Below are 15,830 nucleotides of genomic sequence, written 5' to 3'. Positions count from 1 at the left end.
CAAGAGTTATTGCGCTCCTAATAAGAAAAAAGGAGATTTCTCAGAAAATATTCTAATAAACTCGAGGATCTACAAAAGAGTCTAATAACCTTATTTCTCGGAAGTCTAGCACTCCTAGAAGCAGTCTTTAGTAAAGAGAACGAACAATTTTTTTTATTTGAGTTTGTCTGGTTCATTTGACACTCCTACATCGAGAAGGAAAACTCTTTGATCTGAGCTTTGTTGCGATCAGATTCGTCTAGACGGCCACGCCTACACAACTAGAAGTAGACAAAAAATATATATTTGATAAACACCACCGGTCCCGACTGTTAGTTTGATCCTCCCTAAAGTTTTATTGTGAGTTTGATTTGTGACAGTGAATTATACATTGTGTTTACGAAATCGATAAAAATTTATTGCTACAAATCAAAAGGTAAGTGATTATCAACAGGCGTTGAAAATTAAACTAACTAGGTATTAGGTGAATAGCTGATTAAAGTTACGACTTTCACAATAATAGATAATGTATGAAATTACTGAATCGATCGGTTCACAAGATACTTGAATAACCACTTAATTCTCTAACATATTTATTAAATACCAATTCAAATTCACCGTTGTTCAACGGAACTGAAAAGTTAAAAGGTACCGACATTTCAAACTAGAAATACTATTATTTGTTTAGAATGATGAGGTGAATGACCACGACAATTTGCAACCGTCCGTCGCGCACTCAATGAATACAAGGCGACTTGCAAGTTCAAAGGTTAAGAATATTTTATTCTGACTCACCATTCTATTAAATGGACCTATGTATGCAACTTTTCGTTTCATAACTCAGTACTTTCTATTAAGTATTTTATATATAAAGGCTATTTCTCAAACACGCGTTCAAAAGTTGTGGCAAAGTTATGTAGATTCAAGTTTATTTACTTTCACGACGATTCGAAATCGAATGCCGCTTTACGAAAAACTGAAAACGTGCTACGTTCATCGTGTGGCGGAACGGAATCAAAGGAAATGTATAAGAAATTCAATATGAAATGCATTCGTTTTGTTCCCCTGCAACAAGTTATAGCGCATAAGTCTTAAAAGATCTCTCTCTACAAAGTGCGTCTTTCTTAGGAAACATCACAATTTGCTTCATATAAAATCACAAAAGCCACTATCATTGACAGGAAGAATATAAAATATCCATGAAACTTCAAACAATATTTTTAATAACGTTAATAGACGAAGCAGGGATCTTTAATAAAAATTTAAATATTATCGAGAAAATTTAATTAGTTCCCGGCAGAGTACCCTTATATTGTGAACGCCCTAGGACGTTCTAGAAAAAATATAAAAAATGTAGGAAGCAAACGACCAATAAGGCAGAATTAATTTTATTATGTTGTCGTCCCTAGGTATAATAGACTTCGCCGTAGTTCAACCCTCGACATTCTTTTTTTGTCGTATAATAGCCAACGTTTAATATGTCCCATTATCGTGTGTTTTAAATACGTATAAGAAAAATCTTGCACAACTTAGTTTGGAGAGATTGAAATAAAATGATTTTGTCATAAGTACAGTGTTTTGAATTTTATTTAAAAAGTCACGATTTGCTTACTTATGATTCAAATAAACACGAATAAGCCAGTATTTCAGTCAATAAATGCAGAGGTAAATTCTTACAGCAATGTTTTCCTTGAACATCACAGACATTTCCCATCTTATGAGAAATATGAAATGAGGTTCCTGCTAAGCTTAAAGTCCTGGAAATTTGAATCCGATTTAACAAGTTCCGTGTACATAACGGGATTGAAAACTTGTTCGCCTGAAATGGCGTCGTGTAAATTGCATTTGACTTCCGAGAATAGAGAAAAGCGCAATTAGTTCATTTGTTTCTAGAGTTCCTGCTACACGTTAAGTGATAGTGGGATACTATGAAACCATCACATTTTACGTTAGCCATAACATAGTAGTAGTAAGTGGGTGATGCGTGAATTCCACGTACAAATATACATATGTAGTAAACTGATATGAATTATTATGTCGGTCTAACAGACTCTAACTTATGTAGTAGTTGTTGCACTACAATATTATTATATCCTAACATTTCCGATGACCATTTCAAAGAGATAGTACTATAACCTGTTACAGCCACTATTGTAATCCATCATGAAATTCAGGCGATGTATATCGGATTGAGAGACTGTAGCGCCAAATACATATGGAACATGTGGATTTATGGATGGATGGGGGAAATTGATTGTAAGCCTAAAAGGTTTTTGAAAGCATCAATTCTGACCACAGACAGCATATCATACGATCTACTTGTACTATTTTGCGCCGAATAAAGCTTCACAAAACGCCTACTTCATTATAGATGCACTCGAAATTTGAATTACGTCATGTTGTAAGCTGCATGAAACAATAGCTGGCAGGTGCTTTTACTGTGAGAGCCTTATGAAGGGCTTCAAAAATTCAATTTGTCGTTTATTTTGATAATAGAATAATTTATTCAGAAAATGCCAAGCACAGACAAAACGGGGGAGACTTGGCACATTTTGCCCGTTTTGTCTGGCAGCTTTGATAAGTATTATACTGTTAAGTATTGAACACCGTACTGCAACCGAGTTTTCTTCGCATTAATGTGTCTTGGTAAGTAATATATTTACAATTAATTACTATTTACTTGAAAAAGAAACAAAAGGATAACTAAAAGTTTCTTCGTGCACAAAAATAGATAAAAGTGCAACTTAAACATTAATGGCCTTACCACAAAAACTTTAACCACTGTTTTACGCTTGTCTAAAAAAAATGTGGCTCCAAAATGAACCATATGTCAACGTCATAATTTGAAATTTTTTTAGACATGTCTTAAACTGACGTTAAAAAGTTTTTGTGGTACCGTCTTACCACAAAAACTTTTTAACGTCAGTTTAAGACTTGTCTAAAAAAATGTCAAATTATGACGTTGACATATGGTTCATTTTGGAGCCACATTTTTTTTAGACAAGTGTAAAACAGTGGTTAAAGTTTTTGTAGTAAGGCCATAACCGTCTTACCACAAAAACTTTTTAACGTCAGTTTAAGACTTGTCTAAAAAAATGTCAAATTATGACGTTGAAATATGGTTCATTTTGGAGCCACATTTTTTTTAGACAAGTGTAAAACAGTGGTTAAAGTTTTTGTAGTAAGGCCATATGAGTCATCTTCAATTACATTTTTAGGAATAAGCAGGCGTGAAATTTTGTTCCAACAACGTTTAGTTTAAGACAGATCGCAATTTTGCAGGATCCACTGTCTTTTGGCAAAGAGCAAAACTTTTGCACAATACTCTGCATATTGTTCTTATAGCCAAAGCTTCAATTACATGTTACATTTTTCCAGCAAAAAGAGATATTACATGACATATATCGGGGCTCGTACACGAACGTAGTAAGAATAATTAATCAGAACATAGACGTGTCCTAATTATTTACTCGTGTTTTTGGGATGGACATTATATACATGCTCTTATTACATCTATCTTATGAAAATGTCCGAGAGGATTTCTTTGGATTATGGTCAACAATAATCATAAAGCTATTTGAGAATAAAGGATAATACGCTCCGTGGATAAAAGCCTTTGTTAATAGGTAAAAAAATAAAATAAATAATGTCAGGACACCTTTTTCACACACGGTCGGTTAGCCCCATGGTAAGTTATTTATTAACTTGTGTTATGGGTGCTAACACAACTGATAAACTACATATAGCTACATATATACATATCATAACACCCAGACCACGGCCAACAAGCATGCTCATCACACAAATGTCGACCGAACCGGGAATCGAACCCGGGACCTCAGGTTCGGCGGTCCGGCATGATGACCATTGCGCCATCGAGGTCGTCACCAGTACACCAGTCATCGAGGTAACCAGTACACTTTTATTAATTAATTACTATCATAACATACGAGAGCTTCTAAGAGATTAATTAGAGTAATAAAGCTAAACAAACATAAGCTACAAAGGTATTACATTTTTAATCGCATAAAACGTGTCAGGACGACTAATGAAAGTGCACTCGCGTTATGAAATTGCAATAAGTCCAACCAATAATCTCTGTGAGTCTTAACGATATTGAGATTTGAGCGGGCCATGGGTATTGAGTCACTACCTATATTATTGACAATATGGCGCCAACACGCTGGGCGCGCCACCAGGTGCTGTCTTGGCCACCTCGAAAACAGCGGCGGCTTTTGAAAAGGACATTCTTTAACAATGATTCATCGACATTAGGGTAGTAACCATAAATAAATGTTCGTTTTGCCGCTTTAAACATTCTCTCGCCACAATAGTTCTGTCGATAGAAACGAAGACATTGTCTTTCGTTGGTATTGTTAGGGCACTATAAAAATTTGATTCCCGGTAATCTATTGAAAACTCAGTTCATCGGTTACCTGCTCTATCTACTAGTAGAAAGACAAAAGGAGTTTAGAAATTGTCATTGAACCGTTAAGCCTTTGAAACTCTTGCTTACATCCAAAAAAACAACTTTTTTTACATTAACTGCTGCAATAATAGAAGTACGTGTCAACCGCTCCCTTTATGCCTCACTATTATTATGTAACTGTTATTCTCGAATGAAATATGTTAGTTAGCACAAAGTTTCACCCTGTGTAGTGTAAATACCCTACTAACGACCATCTTGTCTATGGATCTTAATTTTATTCTATGTATATGATGATATGCCCAAATTTTCGCCTAATGCAGAAAAATCATATCGGGCCGGATAGGACGTACCCACTATGTGAATATAAACCTGAGTTACCTAATATGTAACAAGTTCTCAAAGGCCGAAATCCGATTCGGGATCTAAAATATAATGTAATGTATTCTTCATTATTTGAAGGTCATTTAAAAGATACTTCAGTCACCCACAAATCATCTTTTTAATGTGTGGTTTTGGTTCTATTGTTTTAAGTAATATCGTTTTTAGGATTTAATCACCAAATCGATAAAATCAAGCACCTCTATGAACCTAAAATATATTTCGAATGTGTCGCCTCAATGACTTTTTATAACTCTCCCTTACTCAAGTCGTTATTTTTTCCACCAATAAATACCGAGTTTTACCGATCAAACGCCAAAACAATGTGTACTTTTTTCATTTGCCGAGTTTATGAAGTGAGAAAAGTTGGAACAATAACAGCAAACCCGAACACGAGGTAAAACCGGAGTTAGAGGACTGTTTGTTAAAAAAAGACGAACTTTACCGATTCTATTTTAAGTACGACTAGATTTTTTGTTTCTTTATTTTACACGAAGTTATTATTTCAGTGTGAAAAGTGTTTTTATGGGGTTTTGTATGTTGATCGTTTATTTCAGAAAGAAAAGCTACTGTATGATATGTAATGTTTTCCAATAAAACTATATGACGATAACCGAGAGTCGGAAGACTATTGTGTGACTGACGCGTTACGTTCGTTTTCCTAATTATAGATGTCAGAACCAGTTTAATGGCGCATCAACAATTAATAATTATGTCTTCTGATATCAAATTTATTCAATAAATTAATATCTTGTTTTATGTGTCCGCTTATAAATATCGAAGATACGACAAAATTATATAAAGTTTACTATTCGGATGGGTTTTAAAACTTTTACAATTGATTGTAATAAATATTGCCTTAAATATTTCAAGACTTTACCTGAATAGTTCTGAGTTATTTAATTAATTATATTAATTCACCCTATTCTTAAGATTATACTGCGATAGATTTAATGCAACACTGATCCATCCCACCAAAATTAAACGACACTAATTTTATAATTAATTGTGAAATTATCTATTTAGGTAAAGATCAGGTTGGCACATTCCGTATGCTATTGAAATATGAGAAATACCTAAAATCGACGTTGATTCAGGGTTTTCTTGCTGTATCTTCAAAGCACGTTGCCATGGCACGATGTTAGGAGATTAGTGCTCAATCCGCATGAAAGACAAGGTAGTGAGAATTAGTGATGTCGAGGACATCTCACTACCCCTGTCTTTCACGCAGCAGAGAGCAAACGCCGAGAGACGATGCGCTGTGCACTGATACACTGACGCGGCAGATATGTAACTCTGCATTTCGATTGATTTTAATTGGCCAAGAGTGCAGTGTCGTCATTTTGTAACGAAAGAGAATAGTCCAAGAAATAGAATTACAGAAAATCAATAAAACAAAACGAAGGATTTCATTAAGTATTTTGATCGTTTCAGCGAGGAAGATAACAGACGACACGCCACTGCAAACCTAACTGGACTGGTGTGAACAAAAATAAAATATTTTTATCAGCATTACACAATCGCTGCTACGCAAAATGCAAAGTTACACTATGACCGCGAGAAAAAATACATACATGATAATAATATGTTATCAAACACGATATTACACCTATGTAAACACATTGATTAAAAATTACATCTTTTTTAGGTAATCAATATTCGTATGTCACTACCAATGCCTAACAACGCGGGTCACCTCATGAGGCTTAATCATGAACTACTAATTCCAGTCATTTACGAATTTTGCCTCGAAATGAGACTTACTATTATAAAATAAGATGCATTTCAAACGTCTGTTGTCATGCAAAAATATCATCGGAAATGAAATGTCGGACGGCGCAGTTAAATATAAATTATAAAGCAGATTTAAATGAACACGGAAATTTAATTTCTAGAAACCATTTTAGCTGGTGGCAAATGATAGAAGATTTTGTTACGGATATTAACCGAGTGAGTTATAATGTAGAAACGGATTGAAGAAAATTTATCAAGATACTTGAAAGTCTGTTAGGTGCATAGTTTCTCTGTCCCAAAACAGACATGGCCCGTATACTCCCTCTATAATTAAATTACTATATACAAATATACCTACTGACGTTAATCGAAATTTCAATATTGAATACCGCTATTTATTGAAATTGCAACGGTCAATTAATTTACGTTCAACGGACACCACACAATGTTGCGGTTTAGTCGAAATATTGATATTGCAAATATGTTTCATACAAATTAATTGATACCGCTTCCCACAAATCGAAATTATTATGCGAGACGATTGCAATTGATGAAATTTTCGGAATAATTATTATTTAATTAAACATTCCGATGTAATTTACTTTGAGCTCGTTGATACAAATATGTTCAAATGAATGTAATAGACAAATGATGACAACCGTAGAGATAACGTAAATGATGACCGGAAAGTATGACAGCCAGCTATTTGATACCACAATAAGTGCATGGACAAATCGAGACGTTTGTGAGTTAAAACAGTCGAGTAAGTAGCAACTGTTCAGAAACTGCTCTAAATGAACGAAAACGTACATTGCCTTGGTAGTGACATAATAATATTTTTCGCCACTGCTACAATTCGCTAGCTTATGATGAATGGACACGAACAAACAAAAATGTACATAAGAACTTAAACAATATGGGTTAAGGTATGCTTAAGAGTATGAGGATGATGTTATTGGTTTCAGAATCGTTAAGTTTGACCTACCTGTTGAGAGAACGTCAGGAACGGGTCAGCTGGCTCCCCGCGTTCACCGGCCTCTCCAGCGCAAGCTGTCAAATGTATCATAAAATCGATTCTAATGATTCATTTCACGTTACTTTTTTGCGCTAGCTTGATAATTCAATTACACACACACATACACTCTTAATATGGGAAGATTGATCAATCACTTGAAACATGGAACGGTTGATACGGTTTTGATCGCACAATATTTAACGGACGGCGAACGAGCAGTCCAGTGTAGTTTGGTTAGTTAGATAAGATGAAAACATTTGAAAGCATATTATTCACTTTATCTTGTCTTATCTGTCATTGTACTTGGTCGTCATGTATTAGGGCGTCCTCGTTCAATTGAATATTTTACAACTTGGACTAGTTACAAGATGCCTATTCTCCTATTGTACTATAATAACCTACGTATTTTTTTTAAGAAGAGCCTAACTGCTGTCTACTGAAAAGACAAATATCTGCAAATAGGTTCTAAGTCAGAGTCGGTACAATAAACATTACAATTAAATTATAACCCCATTCGAATCTAAAAAGCTAGATTTAATAATGATACTCCAGTACAGATTCACCCGAGTAATTTTAATGATCTATACTTGAGTATAATGCCCAGAAAAGCCGACTTATCGTACAATGAATTTTAAGTTCTCTCCAAAAATGTCTGAAAAGTCAATGGACATAGTTACTCTGATTTGTATACAAAACACGAGACTCATCGAGAAATCATGATTGTGACTCAACACGCTATTACAACGCAGGGGGATATCTTGCAAAATAATATAGATAACATAATAGCGCGTAGTAAGAGCGTCGCAAACAATCTCGTATCACAATCTTCCCATGACCGTTCACATGCAACATCATAAACAGCATTCATAACACTTCGCGTTCAAGTCTATAAAAACTTCGCTTTCGCACAGATCCAAGTCGCTGTCAACACAATCGCTCAGCAATATTAACCCTTATTATATACACTTAAAACTAAACATTCTCATTAAAGTAAGTAAGAAGAAAGATATTTGAAATTTACCTTTTATTTGTATAGGTCAGCCATTTTGTTTTCTTTATCTCGAACGTTCGATCACGGCATTTTCTTCAAAGACAGGGATCACCTCGAATTAAAATCTGTAACAAAGGAGAAATTGTTTGATCCCAATTCTAGAAAGACACAAAGAAAGACTAGTACATTGATATCGATTAAATATAATTGCATAGCAGCAGCGCAGCACAGTAACACGACAATACACAGATTATAAAACTTCACAGAGATTTATAAAGTACATGATCAGTATAAAAATTCGCATTGAGCAACTACAACACACAACTAACTACAAATAACATTCATAATAGTTTATTATGAAAACTTACCGAGCAATGATGATAGTTCTCCCGCCGAGCCACAGGTCGCCCCATCTGATATACCTGCACAAACAAACATTCATGTTTACTACTGAGTCTATCATCACAGACTGGTGGATATTTCAGGACAAGTTACTAAAAAGTTTAAGCAAATTAAAGAATTGTATTTAAACAATTCTCGGATGTCAGAAGTGGTATGAAGACGCCATCTTATACATTAGAACAGTTAATTTCAGAATTATTTATTTTCTATTTAATGGTCTTCCTGTAGACACTGAGATGTATTCTTATCTTTTTGAGACTTGTCTAATAAATCCTTTGAAGGTTTAAACATTTGGCATTGAATAATTTTGTTTACATGTTTAACATTTGTCTGAAATAACCGAAACGCGTGTATTCGCTATCAATCCTTGATAAATACGGAAGTCGCGGGCATTATTTAAATTTGATGAAAATGTAATCGTCGCCAGGGGTATAAACAGGAGTCGTAAACATTATTCGGAACGTATAGACAAACTACAGATCATTATCACATCCAAACTTTTTTGTATTCCAAGGAATGTTCCACATTTAAAATTACAATTTTAACAAATATGTTAATAGAAGCAGCTCTGCGTATAACACGACAAAATATTTAGATGTGATCCATCCATGCATATAAATGAATTGCACCTCAAAATAGGGCGGCAATAGGGTGAGCGAAGGCATTCGCGGCGCACCATCCATTTCCTGGTTACTGACTGACTTATTCCTCGGTTTATAAATCGTTGAATTCAATATTGGCAAAAGGAAGGAGAGGAATGTCGTCGATTGAATTAGGTCTGCGCGTTTGAAATTCTAGATCTAGAGAAATTGCCGTTGGAATTACGTTTATCAGCAAAAGGTATCATCAACAGTTTATTATGGAAAAAAGATCTAAGGTGGAATAATAAAAGATGAACATGGCGCTAAGACCTTCCACCATACAGCGCAGGCGCGGCCTTGCGCCCTGTAGCGCTATATCCAAGGACTATCCTCGATCCCTAAATAAATCCAAGGACTATTTATTGCCCGTCCTCTACAAAATGAACTGAAAATTCTTATTAATCTGAATATTTTTTTACCGTTGTTTGTATGACGTAATTCAATTGGTTCAAAATTATAAGTTTAGACAATCGATAACTATGTATGAGACTTCGTTTTAAGCTGCTTGGTTGTTGACAATCCATTAAAGAGTGATTTGTGCAAAATAATCAACATAATATCTAACATTATGAAATTATCGTCGACAATGTGACATGACGACTCGGTAATCTGACAAACGGTAGCAATAATGTGCGGAAGTGAAGCAAGCGAATGAACATTATTAAGTTATCGGCTGGCACCCCTGGCTTTGCAGTGTGAACACTAAGTCGATACAGACCCCGGGCGCCGGCCCCACTGGCTCGCACCCTCGTATGTCATGCGATTCACACGAGCTTCCCTTTACACCTTTTAGTGCGCCTGAAAGGGCCTTCATTGACTTTATTCGTCCAATGTCCTCCCATACAAGCTTACGCAATAATTTAAATGAGCTACTGTGTTTTACTACCTACTCCTTTACCTAAATAATGCGATACTGCTTTCATGGTTTCAGGACATGTATGAAACATAGTGACTTAATACAGTTTAGATTTGGGAATTCCGAAGGTGAAAAGAAAATTCGCTAAAATTGAAAGAGCTAGAGCGTTATTATGAATCGATTGTGCAGCGCATGCGTGTTTCTTCCTTAATGTATCCGATGGCGACGCTATCTATTAGTAGTGGTACAACATATTTCGATTGTTTCAATCTTTTACATTGCGAGATCATAATGATCCAGTTACGAAAGGTGACTTACTTAAAGAACATAATTTCACATAGATATTAAGTTCTTGACTGAAGCAACGTTTCGGCTTAATTCGTCAGCTATGTACAATTACCGTGTTAAGTCCAGTAGTGCCGGCGATATTCTAAACGAACACTTGGGACAAATGGTTTTATGTTCATAACATGACTAAATTCAAGTGTCGTCGCAACTATCTTCATCTGGAGTGTGGAAGTGGAAATTATAATTGATGCAATTACGTTGTTAGTTCATTCAAAGTATTTATGTAGACCTAGTTAAATAAATTGTTTAAAAGAACAATAATAATTGCAGCATGGAGTTGGTTCCAATCATAATTTAAGCCTATTGTCTTAATATTAATTTACTTTTCTCAAGCTTAATGGCAACAAGACATTGAAAAAGTCTCGCGGTCGTATAAAATCCCGGCTGGAACCGCGTATTCGCTGTAAAGCCGTTTCGTAGTCGTCACTCGAAATCTACCGTGATGGTTCAATGATTCAATTGACTGTTATTGATAATGGCACCACGTATCTTTAAAAAATGAAATGAGTACTTAATTGTTTTGTTTAATAAATACACCATCATAAAATACTTTTTTTTAATATGAACGATTTATTTGGCTAGACCGCCTGCTATGCACGCCTAGTGTAACCGCGCCTCAAGAAACATGAGTACGCTATATGCAGTGTTTAAAAAAAAAGTTAATTCTAATTTCATTCACTAATTAACAAAACATGCTGAATACAAATCAAATATAATATAACACGATTCAAATTGCAGTAGACATCAACAAACACGACGAGACATAACAAACGTCATAAGATAAACAAGTGACATGCAAAGCGACCAAAATTAGCAGTCGTTAACAGTAAAGCAGTCAGCTGAGAACTTGTGCATATAGTTGTTAGTCAAGCGCACAATACGCGATACCTGCCTGACCTCGGATAAGGTAACGGCCCGGTGCATTCGCCGTAGCGGGTTCAACGCCACTTACGCCGCGCATTTTTTCGCCAACTTTTACAACCGACGATGCCATTCAAGCTCGCAGCTGGCTTTGTATTGTTATTGCAACGCGATTAAAAGAGGTCGGTTTATCATCTGCTCGGGCCATAGAAACTGATATTGGTGCAAACATAAAAGTTGAACTGCAGTTTAATGGTATTGTCGCACTTTATTTGCAATTATAAAAAATAAGCTAGATATTTTTAAACGAACATGCTGTGTATTTCTCTCATTTATACATCGATTATTTTTTAAGACGTTAGAAACATATTTTAGCTTTTAATACACTTGTTGTTAGAGTTTTAAACTTGTACCGTTTTCAACGGAAAAATGCGATCTGTCCACAAAGTGCACGTGACCCCGTGAAACGCCACTGTCATTAGAGCCTACTCGTGAAAGACGGATTAGTATAGTAGCTATGTACAATTGCGAGTGTATAATGAATAATCGGCCAGTCTGCGCAATATTTGTACCGTGTGATAAGAGACGCGCGAGGCGCCATTCTTGGCATCATTCCAAAACCAACATTAAAACTGACTCGTCTGCAGTCCACACAACCAAACAGCAGAATACATTGTCAAAAATTGTCATATTAATTTTACTTACTATTGTTTAAATTAACAGACCTCAAATCTAGTATTGGCATCGAGAAAACGAGACATCAATATAATTTATTTGACCTAGTCTATACTGCAGGAAAATCAAACACAGTTTGATAAGAATAATGACGTTACAAACATATTTATAGACATTGTTCAGTATACATGCAAATCGATCGGGCTACTACCAATTGGTTCGAATAGTTCCGAATTATGAATGACCGTTTAGACGCAAGCCGAGCGAACACTCGACAAAATTAAACTGCTGCTCCGCCCAACAGTGATCATGACCTTGCTAATTTAGATAATAACCGAATCGACCGATATTACAATCACCCGCCTGACCTTTGCCGATTTATTCTACAATAATAAGCACTTGTTTATATTAATATCAATAAAAATATTTACGTGCGGCTTATAAATATTATCCGTGGCATGTTATCAGAGGACTTAATACGAGTTAATGCAAAATGTAAGTACTCCGATACAATTCAATATTTTCATCAATTATATTGCATTAAATACATTAGTTGCATTAAATCAGCTCATTAAAATCCAGTACAAATTGAAACAATAATAAATCCGCTTACAGCGCTCGTTTCATAAAGCTAGTAAGATATAGTAAGTCCTGAATGGGATCATCGGTATGATAAAACCCACATTAATTAATATGGGCGCGGAAGCCCTGATTAATAATCCCTAATTCTGTACAACAATAGTAGCTATGTACCAACAAGTTTCAACTAGCGGATTTTATTCGTTCGTCTGGTTCAACAAACGGAAGTGTCATCTCATAGATATATCAGTAACAATAATATGGTATCCATTAAGGACTTTCAGTCTTTGAGAATAGAATATATGCAGTACACGATGTTCAAAAAGTCCGACGGACAAAAAATTCGTGATATATTGGCAGATCACGCCGCGCAGCTTGCCACAAAAAATCTGTGGAAAAAATAGAACATTTGCTTTACACGCGCTAACGCAGACTTCCAATGTTTGGAAGCTATACTACCCCCGAGAGTATAATAATAGGCTATAATTTATCCCGGTAGAAATAGAAGGTCGATCGAGAAGCGGGTGAAACCGCTATGTTATCCTGGTAAGGGAAGCAGTTCCCTCGGGATGCGGGCGAAGCAGCGTTTAACATGCAACTGTCCTTTCAGTAAGCTTTGTGAGAGTACAGCATGGAAACCATAATCCTCTAATCCATCTGTTGTACATCATCAGAGTAAATAATGCATCGTTGTCTTCATTGTATCTATGCATCCTACAGTTCAGCCTGCAGAATGAATGATTTGCGTCGTGTGCATGGAGTCTGTGAATAATTCGCGACAAACTTTTTGCATGCCACAAAGAGAAGATATTTCGTATGCCACAATCTCGATCGTACAACAAGTTCGTCGTCTGCGTCGCATCGTAACGCAGGCTAAATATGTTCAGTATTTTTAACATCTTTCGAAAAAACTTTTCACCTTCAAATAACTTGGGATAAAAATAGACAAAAAACACAGGCGGTGAAATGTAAACAACTCTATATGTGCTTTGATGACAGTTTTAACCAGGTTCTATTTCCGCTTCAAGTCCGGCAAAGGCAGACATTCAGAATTAACCTTGCCGAAATCGCTGATGAATGACATTTCCATTTCAGCAAGCGTCGAGCTGTCTGTTTTAGGAAACAAATATTCATTATGTAATTCTCGGAGGCTTCTGGTATTTCAACGGGACGGAAATTGCCAACTTCATCGTAATTTTATGTAATTATAGTTCGGCCATTCAGAGAATGCGTTCCTGACACGTCGCGATTGAACTGACGACGTAACTTTGCAATGGCGTTGCAGTTACGATAAAAATATTTTTGCTGGTTGTTTACCGTTTTAACAATTGAGGAGCATTAAAACAACATTATTATATCAATAATCAATGAATGTTATTACGTCGTCAGTTCAATCGCGACGTGTCAGGAACGCATTCTCTGAATGGCCGAACTATAGTTCATTAACTGCAGATTAAAGTGTTATATTTTCTGGACAAAGGTCAGTTTGATGACAACACCGGCTTTCTTTTAGTAAAAAAATGTTTACTCTACTTAGTTAATTTATAATTTGTTTAATTTTGCCTCAGTGGCCTTTATAAAACTCGTTCTATTTTTACTACGCGTCCCGGCACAACAGAAACTAGATCCCTTTGCTATTAAATACCACGACTTAGGTGCACAAAGGGGATGCATTCTTTAGCGCTTTCCCCCTACATTTCTAGTCTAAGAATTTTTAATACATATTTTAATATCGTCCGATAACAATCAAGTGGTCGAAGCTCTTGCCTTTTATCGACTCTGAGGCTAGCTGTGAGGAAAATAGTTCTCTTAAACGTATTTGCACATTATTTTGCTACAGTTTGACTCAGACCCCATTATATCACCACACCTACTCCGTTACATTATTTCAAGTGAAATCAGTCAATTAATACATAAAATATCCTGTTGTTTAAATCATTACTCTAAAGAGCGATAAATAAATGATTGACGGTCACAAAATAATGATTGAAATAAGCGCATTACGTCACTGGGCCGATAAGAAATATAACAATATGTTTGTTATGACAGCGATAGCGCACTTTGAGGACGTCATCCCTACTATGGTCTATCTTTTTTTTTTAAGTTGTTGCGTTAAAACTTAATATTGTCAAAAGTTGACTTCAAACCTGAGATACTTTATCCAATTCACCCAGTCTCACTATAACCTGTGTTGAATACAATTATCAACATTTATAAGATATCATTCTAAAAATATCTTGACGAAGAGGGTTATACTGGACACGACATGTCGCAAATTAACACGTTTGGCAAATCGAGAGAAGTTTGGCAAGTAGAAAATGGCAAATAAAATTACTCTAACATTTGAAATTTAATTCGACTCGTGCAGACATATTTTGTTTCAACGTCATTTCTATGTATTCGAGAAAAAAAATACACTCACCAACGTATTAACCTCATTACGATGAATTGGGACGAGAATTTGTCGATGTAACACAGTTTTATTCAGACAGGACCACATATTATCCACTATGGTTTATTGAACTTTAGTGTAACAACTTCGCACGTGTTAAAAATCCTCGTTTGGAAAATATGGTTTTGCGCGACGAATTGCCACAACACAGGTGCTCGGTCCATGAGCATACATCGAGTGCTCAGTTTCACTGGGCCAGCGTAATAGTTCCGTTATAACAGCGATTCTTAAAACGCACGTACAGAACAAAACCCGTATCATAATGCGACTTCTACGTTGTAGTAACTGAGTTGGCAGATGTCCAACGGCCGCGGAGCGCTGCCTCGCCTATAAAGCTGTTGACTGGGGAATTCGCGAATTTTGTTGCGTCTCTATTGGCCGTTGGGCGGGTGTGTTCATTAGTTTACGTGTGATAATTATTTCCTTTTTTACGTTTTTTTTTATGATTAGCTGATTGTCTACAATCGATAATTGCATGGTTATCCGCAGG

General features: G+C 35.8%; 1 long non-coding RNA gene across 3 annotated transcripts in view; it reads right to left on the bottom strand.

Annotated features, from left to right (window-relative positions):
• Window positions 1–15,830, bottom strand: part of LOC124645158 — a 73,610-nt gene that overhangs the window by 12,722 nt on the left and 45,058 nt on the right. For all 3 annotated transcript variants that reach the window (XR_006986167.1, XR_006986166.1, XR_006986165.1), the window contains 3 exons: window positions 8,895–8,948; window positions 8,557–8,651; window positions 7,506–7,570 (listed from right to left, as the gene is read on the bottom strand). This is a non-coding gene — a long non-coding RNA (uncharacterized LOC124645158). The remainder of the gene's footprint in view (window positions 1–7,505; window positions 7,571–8,556; window positions 8,652–8,894; window positions 8,949–15,830) is intronic.

This window comes from Helicoverpa zea, chromosome 31 (assembly GCF_022581195.2).
Source record: "Helicoverpa zea isolate HzStark_Cry1AcR chromosome 31, ilHelZeax1.1, whole genome shotgun sequence".
Taxonomy (NCBI): domain Eukaryota; kingdom Metazoa; phylum Arthropoda; class Insecta; order Lepidoptera; family Noctuidae; genus Helicoverpa; species Helicoverpa zea.
The sequence above is the reverse complement of the archived record's forward strand: the minus strand, read 5'-3'. Positions and strand labels throughout refer to the sequence as shown.